General features: G+C 40.1%; 1 protein-coding gene across 1 annotated transcript in view; it reads left to right on the forward strand.

The window, feature by feature from the left end:
- Window positions 1–646: 646 nt before the first annotated feature.
- HIGD1C (HIG1 hypoxia inducible domain family member 1C) overlaps window positions 647–13,417 on the forward strand; it is an 83,116-nt gene continuing 70,345 nt past the window's right edge. Inside the window, exon 1 of the mRNA XM_053708215.1 lies at window positions 647–804. The gene's annotated coding sequence lies outside the window, so the exon portion shown is untranslated. The remainder of the gene's footprint in view (window positions 805–13,417) is intronic.

Consider the following 13,417-nt stretch of genomic DNA (forward strand, 5'->3'; position numbering starts at 1 on the left):
TGATTGGTGGCTAAACATAGATGCCTCATATGATTGGCTCACCCGTGTACATTGCTATTTCTTTAACAAAGGATATCTAAATAATGAAGCAAATTAGATAATAGAAGTAATTTGGAATGTTGTTTAAAATTTTATTCTCTGTCTGAATTATGAAATATTTTTTTTAGGTTTAATGTCCCTTTAAGTTCTAGTGTTGAACTGAGGTGAGTTGTTGCTAAACACATATTTTATTGTTTCAACTGATTATTGCACTTCAGTTTGGTGTAATAACAGCAGGAAGTAGCAGATGTTTTATTGGGAGTTAGTGGGGGGAGTTGTTATTACGGCAGTCTTCCCTTATATATAAGGGCTCTGATACATTTAAATGACGTGAAAGACACAGTTCAATAATATTTTGTCTCTGTAAATTTAACAAACCATACTAAAGACAGCCATCTAACCTTTGAAATAGGAACGCATTTTAATTTAGCCCAACCTTTTCACATGCACTCTAACAGCAAGACACAAACAATTGAGCAAACAAACATGACTCGTCTTGATGGGAGAACGTCACACGGAAGTACAATACCATTGGCTGTACATGAGTATGGGCGTGGCTTAACCAGGGTTAGCTAAGGCAGACACCTATCCGCTGCAATACCTTTCTGCTGCTAGTCTCGAATGCTGGCTAACGATTGGCTAACAGCTTGTGTGGAGTCAGCGCCCTCTTTCGGCTCCCGAGTTTATAAATCAATTGCGCAATAGCCGTTGCTAAACTTGACACAGTTGACACCTAACCTTTTGTGTGGAGAAGACAGCAGCTAGGTCTGTGCAGGTGTTTACATTATTGTTAGTCATTTTGAGAAGCCTCATTTGTAGCGTATGTGTGGGCGTGACTGTTTTGTGAATTTGCTAGCGGACTCAAATATTCATGTTGATCTTCAGAAGATAGAGCCTGCTATGCTGTCACTATCAATAATTTGCATACGTGTTTCGTGCAAGACTATCTGTAGTTTAATATGATTTGTGTAATAAAGTCCAATTTAGATAGAGAACCACAAGTGCTAAGTTGTGTAAATTTATATAACTGCTGTTAGGGCACTTATTGACATACTGAATTGAATCCCTTTTGTCATTAACCCCGCAATGCCATTAGTTATTAACCGCTTTCCTGGTAACCCCTACAGTGCTAATGCAAAGAGAAAATGTTGGCACTCCCGGTAAAACATACTTTTTTCTTTATTGGCTTCATTTAAAAAATGTGACGCGCATCCCACCTTTAAGCACTAATAATGATGATTTAATTTCTTTGTCCTAGAATGCCAATTTTTCCTTATCCATCACTAAGTACATTTGCTACATTAAAGGCACACTGAACCCAAATTTTTTCTTTTGTGATTCAGATAGAGCATGAAATTGTAAGCAACTTTCTAATTTACTCAAATTAACAAATTTTCTTTATTCTCTTGGTATCTTTATTTGAAATGCAAGAATGCAAGTTTAGATGCCGGCCCATTTTTGGTGAACAACCTGGGTTGTCCTTGCTGATTGGTGGATAAATTCATCCACCAATAAAAAAGTGCTGTCCAGAGTCTGAACAAAAAAAAGCTTAGATGCCTTTTTCAAATAAAGATAGCAAGAGAATGAAGAAAAATTGATAATAGGAGTAAATTAGAAAGTTGCTTAAAATTGCATGCTCTATATGAATCGCAAAAGTTTTTTTTTGGGTTCAGTATCCCTTTAACCTTTTCCTTACAGCAAATACATATAATTTTTCCTGTGTAGTCACCCAATCAGCTTTGGGTAAAGTCCGATTTACTTTAATTTTCCCATCTACACAATTTCTTTTCCCTCCGCCTGGGGGGTTCAAGGAAGGCGCCGCCGATCCTCTGGCATCCACCCCAAGTGAACCTTGGGGAATGAGGTTTTAAAAGGGGGCTTCACCCCTTTGAACCCTCCAGGCGGAGGCAAAAAAGATAGTGAAGATGGGGGAATTACAGTGGATGCTATATATGTATCATATTTATATATCAGATTGTTTTCACTTTATCCACTTTCATCTTCCCAAGCCCACCCACGTTTGAATAATCTCATTTGCATTATTATATTAAGTGCTTGTTACTGAAATGAGTGCATATTTACTAGTTGTGACCTTCTGATTATAATGTTCTCTGCATTTAATTCAATGTGAGGTGGCATATACTATCACTAACTAGCACAAGTTATTGGCCCCTTGGTCTTGTGTGAATAGGTGCGAACAGCTGACTACACTGGGGGCACAAGCTTGTGAGCGAGATGTAAGTAATATTCTGAAATTAAGTCTGCCATTGCATACTACCCCTTCTCTAGCTGGTTGCCCTTGGTGTGATTCACTCAAACTTGCCCCTTGGATGTGGATAATCGCTTTTGGATATGTGGAAATAGAAGGGCCCTAGACGACTCGCTGCTTCAGTCTAAAATGAGGTTCTTGTGATAATTTTACACACGGATTTTACACACGGATGAAAAGCAAGTGGAGGGGGACACAAAGATGGAGTAGATTTGTCGACTTGCCTACTTTTTCCACTGATCAAAAGGAGCACAGCCGTTTCACTGTATGTGGGACAGAAAAGGGAGGACAGCCTACTCTATGCAACATATTTCTTGCTGTTTGTCTTGCTCGCTGGCAACGCCACTTCTGTGCAATCAGTTTTTACCTGGTAATTTTCTCTCTATAATATCTTTAAAGGGACAGACTACACCAGAATTTTTGTTTAAAAAGATAGATAATCCCTTTATTACACATTCCCCAGTTTTGCATAACCAACAGTTATAATAATATACTTTTTTACCTCTGTGATTACCTTGTAGCTATGCCTCTGCAGACTGCCCCCTTATTTCAGTTCTTTTGACAGACTTATTTTAGTCAATCAGTGCTAACTCCTAGGTAACTCAACGGGCGTGAGCACAATGTTATATATATATATATATATATATATATATATGGCACACATGAACTAATGCCCTCTAGTTGTGAAAAATGTCAAAATACATTCATATAAGCGGTTGCCTTCAAGGGCTTGGATATTGGCATATGAGCCTACCTAGTTTTAACTTTCAACAAAGAATAACAAGAAAACAAAGCAAAACTTAAGATAAAAGTAAATTGGAAAGTTGTTTAAAATGACATTCTCTATCTGACTCATGAATGTTTTTTTTTTTTTTTACTAGACAGTCCCTTTTAAAGACCATCTAAAATATTGCTTAACTTTTAAAATATGTAAAGTTTACCATCACTATTCTTTACTAAAATATGTAAAGTTTACAATCACTAATCTATTCTTTACTAAAATATGTAAAGTTTACAATCACTAATGTGTTAATGGGTAATAAAGGGATTATCTATCTTTTTAAACAATACAAATTCTGGTGTAGATGATTTTTAATAAAGATGCTGTGTAACTTTTTAATATAGCCATGCCACTGTCCTGGCTTGCCGCTTCAAAACTTTTTTTTTTGTGTTCTCACCTTTTCCTGTTGGTTTTCCAATTCCTCTGTTTGAGACTGTGTTTAAACCTAGGTTTTCCTTATCTAATTTCATCTGCTGAGGGCATTTATGGACAGATTGTGTAGATGATTGATTTAGCAAGATTAAAATAAACTTTACACTCTCTGCACTCTGCACAGCCGTTGCTTGCTCACTTTGTCTGTTCTTAATTGTCATCAACAGACAAGATTAGATAAAGGAAAACCTAAGTTTTAATATGGAGGCCCCCATTACTTTATAGAAAACAAAACTGTACCCTTCTGTCTTTAGTATTTAAAAAAAAAAAAAAAAAAAGCTTATTTTCAGGCTAAACTTTGCTTTGAATTGTTATATATAACATGTATTTACTGTTTAAATGCCCCCCCCCCCAATTCTGTTGGCAGTGTTGGGTGGGCTAGTAAGGTGGGTGGTCATGAACTGCTGGGAAGATAACATTTCCAGAGTTGCTATTTTCTGAGCCTTGTGTACATTTTCAGCTGAGTTTCTGTGGTTGTGGAGCTGTAGTGGATCCATTCGGTAAAAACAGCAGTGTGTTGAGAAGCAGCTCTATGTACTGTACTTGTTCCCAGTGCTGTGCTCTAAGGCAGTGTTTTTCAACCAGTGTGCCGTGGCACACTAGTGTGCCGTTTGAGATCCTTAGGTGTGCCACAGCAGACTGACAACAGTGTGACATATTTTTTAAACTTTGCTTGTTTTTTACTCCCAGTGCAGGGGTAGTTTGTAGGAGGCAGGGCATAACAGCACAATACATACAGTATGTGTGTGTTTGTGTGTATGTGTATATATATATATATGCTGTATTAGGCTACAATGTGTGATTTTTTTTTTTTTTAATTTTGGGATGGTGGTGTGCCACAGGATTTTTTTAATGTAAAAAAGTGTGCCACAGCAAAAAAAGGTTAAAAATCACTGCTCTAAGGTAACTGTTGTAGTGCATACCTTTATTGCGGGGGTCAAGAAATCTGTTTAACATTTAGGAGCCAAACTTATTTGAAGCCAGGGGTAAAATTCTAGCAGCCAAGCTCCTGGGTTTGTCAAGCCCTTCCTTGTTGCATCTATAAAGAGTATTACACAATTTTAGCAAATCTGTTTTATATTTGGGACATGGGTATCTGCTCTGACAGCAGATGTTTGGGCATTCTAATGCAAAAAAAACGTTTTAAACCCTTTGTAAGTACACATAGCTGAGGTTCCTCTTGGTGAGCCATTTCTCATGAATAGCTACCTACATATGCTGCCATTCACCAATTTTACCCTGCTTTAGTGTTGCAATGTGTTGCTGCACCTCAGTGGGACTTAAAGGGCCATGAAACCCCAATTTTTCTTTCGTAATTTAAAAAGAGCAAGCAAATTTAAACAACTTTCTAATTTACCTCTACTATCTAATTTGCTTCATTCTCTTGATATTGTTTGCTGAAAAGCATATCTAGATAGGCTCAGAAGCTGCTGATTGGTAGCTGCACATAGATGCCTCGTGATTGGCTCACCCATGTGCATTGCTATTTCTTCAACAAAGGATATCTAAAGAATGAAGGAAATTAGATCATAGAAGTAAATTGGAATGTTATTGTTTAAAATTGTATTCTCTATCCAAATCATGAAAGAAAATTTTTGGGTTTGGGTTTCAAGCTATGTGTCTGTGTTGAACAGTTTGGTTGGACAGCAAAGAAAAAAACTGCATGCTATATAAAAAGATGACTTAGTTTTGAATCGGTTACAATTTAATAATGCTACATTCACATAACATTCATCGTTTCAAATCATTACATTTTGTTGTTAATATTTTTAAAGAAACAGTTTACAAATAAATGACCTCTATATGCAGAAAGTCTTTCCAAAATGTGACACATTTATAGACTTTAAAAAGTTAAAGGAACACTGAATTCAAAATTAAACTTAAATAATTCAAATAGAGCATGCACATTTTAAACAACTTTCCTATTTACTTTCATTAACAAAATGTGCAGTCTTTTTTTATATTTATATATTTTTTTTTGAGTGACCAGCTCCTACTGAGCATGTGCAAAAATTCAGAATATACGTATATATGCTTTTGTGATTGGCTGATGGCTGTCACATGATACAAAAGGAGTGGAAATAGACATAACTTTGAAATTTGTTAGAAAAAAATCTACTACTCATTTGAAGTTCAGACAAGTGCTATTGCATTGTCTTTTTATCATTCATTTATTGATAATGCAAATCTACTGTATTTACTGGTCCCTTAAGATTTAAAACTGCCAATTGTGAAAACCTATTTCTCATATCTTAAATCAAGATATTTTTTAGGTTGTAGAATGCAGTCTCCCTATTGAGTAATATTTTATGCTCATTTATAAAATGATGTAGTTTTTAAAATGTGCTTTTAAATACATAATAGAGAAATTTAATTCTCTCCAGCCAACTGTGGAAATAACTTTGAAGATAGCTAATGGAGTTCAGCTAGGGTTGGCATACCAGCTAGGCATGCTGCAAGATTAGCATTTGCTTGTGACAATATTTCAGTTCTGTCAAGAGGCCTTGAAGAGCTGCCTATTTAAAATGATTTGGTTTATGCAGCAGAAGTGTATTTTGTAGAATCCCCCCCCCCCCATACACTTTATTCTCATGGTAAAATTTGTTAAAACTGGAGTTAAAGGGACAATCTACACCAGAATTTTTATTGTTTTAAAATATCGATAATCCCTTTATTACCCATTCCCTAGTTTGTCATAACCAAGACAGTTATATTAAAGGGACACTGAACCCAATTTCTCCTACATTGGTGTGTCCGGCCCACGGCTTCATCCTTACTTGTGGGATATTCTCTTCCCCAACAGGAAATGGTAAAGAGAGCACACAGCAAGAGCTGTCCATATAGCCCCCCCCTCTGGCTCCGCCCCCCAGTCATTCTCTTTGCCGCTCTGAACAAGTAGCATCTCTACGGGGATGGTAAAGAGTATGTGGTGTTAGTTGTAGTTTTATTTCTTCTATCAAGAGTTTGTTATTTTAAAATAGTGCCAGTTTGTACTATTTACTCTACAACAGAAAGTGATGAAGAGTTCTGTTAAAAGAGGAGTATGATTTTAGCACCAGTAACTAAAATCCATTGCTGTTCCCACGCAGGACTGTTGAAACCAGAGAACTTCAGTTGGGGGGAACAGTTTGCAGACTTTTCTGCTCCAGGTATGACCAGTCTCTTTTCTAACAAGACATAGTAATGCTAGAAGACTGTCAGTTTTCCCTTATGGGATCGGTAAGCCATTTTCTTAGACTCATAACAGAATTAAGGCTTATAAAATGGGCTCTATACTGGTTGACACTATTGTGGGCTAAATCGATTGGTTTACATCATATTTATTTGACTTTGGAGTGTTTTGTGAATTTGGAAACACTTTTGGGAACGTTTTTATTATGCCTGGCAGTTGTTTAGACGCCTAATCTAGTCAGGAAGGCCCCTTCCCTCTGGTATGCAGAGGGAGGAGGCCTCATTTTCGCGCCTCAGTTGCGCAGTTACTTCTAGAGGCAGTGCATGCAGCTTCATGTGAGAGGGTCCTGTGGCTAAAAAACGGACTCAGGAAGGCTTATTTCTGTGGTGAATAACCCCTAAGGAAGGTAAAAGCCGCAGCAAAGTCTGTGGCAGGGACCGTAGTGTGTTTTAACCAGTAAATTGAACAATTAGCTCCGGTTTGCTCATTTAAGGGTTTAGAGACTTGAAATTTGGGGTGCAATACTTTCAAAGCATTAAGACACTGGGGTGTAAATTTTGTAAAGATCGGATATTTCCTTCATAGTTTTTCAAACATTCAGAAATAAAGTGTGCTCTTTTTATTATTTAAAGAGACAGTAACGGTTTTGTTTAAAAACCTTTTTATTGCATTAATAGCCTGCCAAATTCTGTCTAACATGTCTGTACCTTCAGATAGCATATGTTCTGTGTGTATGGAGGCCAAGGTGGTTCCCCCTTTAAATGTATGTGCAAATTGTGCCATGGCGTCCAAACAAAGTAAGGACAGTACTGTCACATTTAATAAGGTTGCCCAAGATGATTCCTCAAATGAAGGTAGTGGGGATAGCTCATCATCCTCTCCTTCTGTGTCAACACCAGTTTTGCCCGCGCAGGCGATATCTAGTTCATCTAGCGTGCCAATGCTTGTTACTATGCAACAATTAACTGCAGTAATGGATAATTCTATAGCAAATCTTTTATCCAAACTGCCAGCATTTCCCAGAAAGTGTGATTGCTCAGTTTTAAATACATAGGATGAGCAAGTTGGCGCTGACGATAATTTATCTGTTATACCCTCACATCAATCTGAATTGGCAGTGAGGGAGGGTCTGTCTGAGGGAGAAATTTCTGATTCAGGAAAAGTTTCTCAGCAGGTAGAACCTGATATTGTGGCGTTTAAGTTAGAACATCTCCACGCCCTGCTTAAGGAGGTGCTAACTACTCTTGATGATTGTGATTCTTTGGTGATTCCAGAGAAGTTGTGCAAAATGGACAAATTCTTAGAGATCCCTGTGCACGCTGATGCCTTTCCGATACCCAAGAGGGTGGCGGACATAGTGACTAAGGAGTGGGAGAAGCCAGGTATACCTTTTGTTCCACCTCCTATTTTTAAGAAAATGTTCCCCATTGTCGACCCCAGAAGGGACGCATGGCAAACGGTCCCTAAGGTTGAGGGGGCAGTTTCAACATTAGCCAAGCGCACAACTATTCCTATCGAGGACAGTTGCGCTTTCAAAGATCCTATGGATAAAAAACGGGAAGGATTGCTTAAAAAGATATTTGTTCAGCAAGGTTTCCTTCTGCAACCATTTTCATGCATTATTCCTGTCACCACGGCAGCGTCTTTTTGGTTCGAGGAACTAGAAAATTTGCTCCAAAAGGAGACTCCATATGATGAAGTCATGGACAGAATTCACGCACTAAAGTTGGCTAATTCCTTTATTTTGGATGCCGCTTTTCAATTGGCTAAGTTAGCGGCGAAAAATTCAGGTTTTGCAATAGTGGCGCACAGAGCGCTTTGGCTAAAATCTTGGTCGGCGGATGTGTCGTCCAAAACAAAATTGCTTAATATTCCTTTCAAGGGTAAGACCCTCTTCGGGCCGGAATTGAAGGAGATTATTTCAGACATCACTGGGGGAAAGGGCCATGCCCTCCCTCAGGATAGGCCTTTCAAGGCTAAGAACAAATCTAATTTTCGTTCCTTTCGCAACTTCAGGAACAGACCGACTACTAACTCTGCAGCCTCTAGACAAGAGGGTAACGCTTCCAAGCCTAAACCAGCATGGAAACCATTGCAAGGCTGGAACAAGGGTAAACAGGCCAAGAAGCCTGCTGCTGCTACCAAGACAGCATGAAGGGGTAGCCCCCGATCCGGGACCGGATCTAGTAGGGGGCAGACTTTCTCTCTTTGCTCAGGCTTGGGCAAGAGATGTTCCGGATCCCTGGGCACTAGAAATAGTCTCTCAGGGGTATCTTCTAGAGTTCAAGGAACTTCCTCCAAGGGGAAGGTTTCACGTGTCTCGCTTATCTTCAGACCAGATAAAGAGACAGGCATTCTTACATTGCGTAGGAGACCTATTAAAGATGGGAGTGATACACCCAGTTCCAACAGCGGAACAAGGTCTGGGTTTTTACTCAAACCTGTTTGTAGTTCCCAAAAAAGAGGGAACTTTCAGGCCAATTCTGGATTTAAAAATTCTAAACAAATTCCTCAGAGTTCCATCATTCAAAATGGAAACTATTTGGACAATTTTGCCAACAATCCAGGAGGGTCAATATATGACTACCGTGGACTTAAAGGATGCGTACCTGCATATTCCTATCCACAAAGATCATCATCCATTCCTGAGGTTCGCCTTTCTGGACAAACATTACCAGTTCGTGGCTCTTCCATTCGGTTTAGCCACTGCTCCCAGAAATTTCACAAAGGTGCTAGGGTCCCTTCTAGCGGTTCTAAGGCCGAGGGGCATTGCTGTAGCACCTTACCTAGACGACATTCTAATCCAAGCGTCGTCCCTTTCCAAGACAAGGGCTCATACAGACATTGTTTTAGCCTTTCTCAGGTCTCACGGGTGGAAGGTGAACATAGAAAAGAGTTCCCTGTCCCCGTCCACAAGGGTTCCCTTTCTGGGAACAATAGATTCTGTAGAAATGAAGATTTTCCTGACAGAGGTCAGAAAATTAAAGCTTCTAAACGCTTGTCAAGTTCTTCAATCTATTCCTCAGCCTTCCATAGCTCAGTGCATGGAGGTAATAGGATTAATGGTTGCAGCAATGGACGTGGTTCCTTTTGCTCGAATTCATCTAAGACCATTACAACTTTGCATGCTCAAACAGTGGAATGGGGATTATGCAGACTTGTCTCCCCATATTCAAGTAGACCAGGTAACCAGAGACTCACTCCGCTGGTGGTTGACTCAGGATCACCTGTCTTAGGGAATGAGTTTCCGCAGACCAGAGTGGGTCATCGTCACGACCGACGCCAGTCTCTTAGGCTGGGGCGCGGTCTGGGACTCCCTGAAAGCTCAGGGTCTATGGTCTCGGGAAGAGTCTCTCCTCCCGATAAACATTTTGGAACTGAGAGCGATATTCAATTCGCTCCTGGCCTGGCCTCACCTAGCGAAGGCCAGATTCATTAGATTTCAGTCGGACAACATGACAACTGTAGCGTACATCAATCATCAGGGGGGAGCAAGGAGTTCCTTAGCGATGAGAGAGGTATCCAAGATCATCAAATGGGGGGAGGATCACTCCTGCCACCTATCTGCAATTCACATCCCAGGAGTAGACAACTGGGAGGCGGATTATTTGAGTCGTCAGACTTTCCATCCGGGGGAGTGGGAACTCCACCCGGAGGTTTTTGCCCAGTTAACTCAACTATGGGGCACTCCAGATATGGATCTGATGGCGTCTCGTCAGAACTCCAAGGTTCCCCGATACGGGTCCAGATCCAGGGATCCCAAGGCGACACTAGTGGATGCATTGGTGGCGCCTTGGTCGTTCAATCTAGCTTATGTGTTTCCACCGTTCCCTCTCCTTCCCAGGCTTGTAGCCAGGATCAAACAGGAGAAGGCCTCTGATTCTAATAGCTCCTGCATGGCCACGCAGGACTTGGTATGCAGACCTGGTGAATATGTCATCGGCTCCACCATGGAAGCTACCTTTGAGACAGGATCTTCTAGTACAAGGTCCATTCGAACATCCAAATCTAGTCTCTCTGCAACTGACTGCTTGGAAATTGAATGCTTGATTCTGTCTAAGCGTGGGTTTTCAGATTCAGTTATAGATACTCTGGTTCAAGCCAGAAAACCTGTAACTAGGAAAATTTACCATAAGATATGGCAAAAATATATCCGTTGGTGTGAATCCAAGGGATTCTCTTGGAGTAAAATTAAAATTCCTAGGATACTTTCCTTTCTCCAAGAGGGTTTGGATAAAGGTTTGTCATCTAGTTCTTTAAAAGGACAGATATCTGCTCTGTCTGTTTTGTTACACAAACGTCTGGCAGCCGTGCCAGATGTACAGGCGGTTAGAATCAAGCCTGTCTACAGATCTATGACTCCTCCTTGGAGTTTAAATTTAGTTCTTTCAGTTCTTCAGGGGGTTCCGTTTGAACCCTTACATTCCATAGATATCAAGTTACTATCTTGGAAAGTTCTGTTTTTGGTTGCTATTTCTTCTGCTAGAAGAGTTTCTGAATTATCTGCTTTGCAGTGTACTTCTCCCTATCTGGTATTCCATACAGATAAGGTAGTTTTACGTACCAAGCCTGATTTTCTTCCAAAGGTGGTTTCCAACAGGAATATTAACCAGGAGATAGTTGTTCCTTCTCTGTGTCCGAATCCAGTTTCAAAGAAGGAACGTTTGTTACACAACCTAGATGTGGTCCGTGCTTTAAAATTCTATTTAGAAGCAACAAAGGATTTCAGACAGACATCATCCTTGTTTGTCGTTTATTCTGGTAAGAGGAGAGGGCAGAAAGCTACTGCTACCTCTTTCTTTTTGGATGAAAAGTATCATCCGATTGGCTTATGAGACTGCCGGACGGCAGCCTCCTGAACGAATTACAGCTCACTCTACTAGAGCTGTGGCTTCCACATGGGCCTTCAAGAACGAGGCTTCTGTTGATCAGATCTGTAAGGCAGCGACTTGGTCTTCTCTGCATACTTTTGCCAAATTTTACAAATTCGATACGTATGCTTCTTCGGAGGCTGTTTTTGGGAGAAAGGTTTTGCAAGCCGTGGTGCCTTCCGTTTAGGTAACCTGTCTTGTTCCCTCCCTTCAGCCGTGTCCTAAAGCTTTGGTATTGGTTCCCACAAGTAAGGATGAAGCCATGGACCGGACACACCAATGTAGGAGAAAACAGAATTTATGTTTAAATGATAAATTTCTTTCTCCTACGGTGTGTCCGGTCCACGGCCCGCCCTGGCTTTTAGTCAGGTTTAAAATTTTTATTCCATACACTACAGTCACCACGGCACCCTATAGTTTCTCCTTTTTCTCCTAACCGTCGGTCGAATGACTGGGGGGCGGAGCCAGAGGGGGGGCTATATGGACAGCTCTTGCTGTGTGCTCTCTTTGCCATTTCCTGTTGGGGAAGAAAATATCCCACAAGTAAGGATGAAGCCGTGGACCGGACACACCTTAGGAGAAAGAAATTTATCAGGTAAACATAAATTCTGTTTTCTATCGTGATTCAGATAGAGCATGCAATTTTAAGCAACTTTGTAATTTACTCCTATTAAATTCTTTTCATTCTCTTGGTATCTTTATTTGAAATGCAAGAATGTAAGTTTAGGTGCCAGCCCATTTTTGGTGAACACACTGTGTTGTTCTTGCTGATTGGTGGGTAAATTCACCTACCAATAAAAAAGTGCTTTCCATGGTTCTGAACCAAAAAAATAGCTTAGCTGCCTTTTTCAAATAAAGAAAGGAAGAGAACGAAGAAAATTAATAGGAGTAAATTAGAAAGTTGTTTAAAATTGCATGCTTTATCTGAATCACGAAAGGAAAAAATGTGGGTTCAGTGTCCCTTACACTTTTTACCTCTTTGATCTAAGCTTCTGCAAACTGCCCCTTATTTCAGTTCTTTTGACAGACTTTGCATTTTAGCCAATGAATGGTAACTCTACGTGCGTGAGCACAGTGTTATCTATATGGCACACATGAACGAACGCCCTCTAATGGTGAAAAACTGTCAAATTGCCTTCAGATAAGAGGCGGCCTTCAAGATCTAAGAAATTAGCATATGAACCTCCTAGGTTTATCACAAAACAATGTAGAAAATGCGCTAAGCTGAAGGTATCATGCACCTCAAAAACCCTAACTCCTTCTCTATTAGGGAAAACAAGTATTGCCAAACACAGTGAATAGTAGTGGGTGTGCTAAAAGAAAGCTTAAGATATCTAAGTAGTTAATACCATTTAATAATTTAAGTTGGTCAATAAAGGTATATGAAGCCTAATCAGCACAATAATCTGGGACGTCTCCCAAACAAATTAATATCACAGTAAAAGGTGTTTCATAAAAAGTTGAACAATAAAAAAGTAGTCCAAACCGAAAATAGTGGACACAGATATATTCAACAAGTAACACGTGTCAGATAATAATGGACCCCAGTCAGTTATGTTCCTCAGTTCGAGATCGCTTGGGGAATACCGCACAATACATAGCCTAATTGTTAATTCAAAGTGAATTACTTTTTAAAAGAAGTATAGCGTGTGGGTAGGCATTAATAGGGCATTCAGTGTTAGCCTAAGCGCAGAAGTTTCCTGCATATAGCAGTCTAGAGCGGGTGGGAGCCCCCAGATCTCCCTCAAGGTGGGAGAGTGCTAGCGACGACTCTGAGCCATCGTTAGCACCAGAGTGGGAAACTCTACGACGGCTCAGAGCTGTCGTTAGCACTCAAGGGGTTAAAGGGACAG

This window comes from Bombina bombina, chromosome 3 (assembly GCF_027579735.1).
Source record: "Bombina bombina isolate aBomBom1 chromosome 3, aBomBom1.pri, whole genome shotgun sequence".
NCBI lineage: Eukaryota > Metazoa > Chordata > Amphibia > Anura > Bombinatoridae > Bombina > Bombina bombina.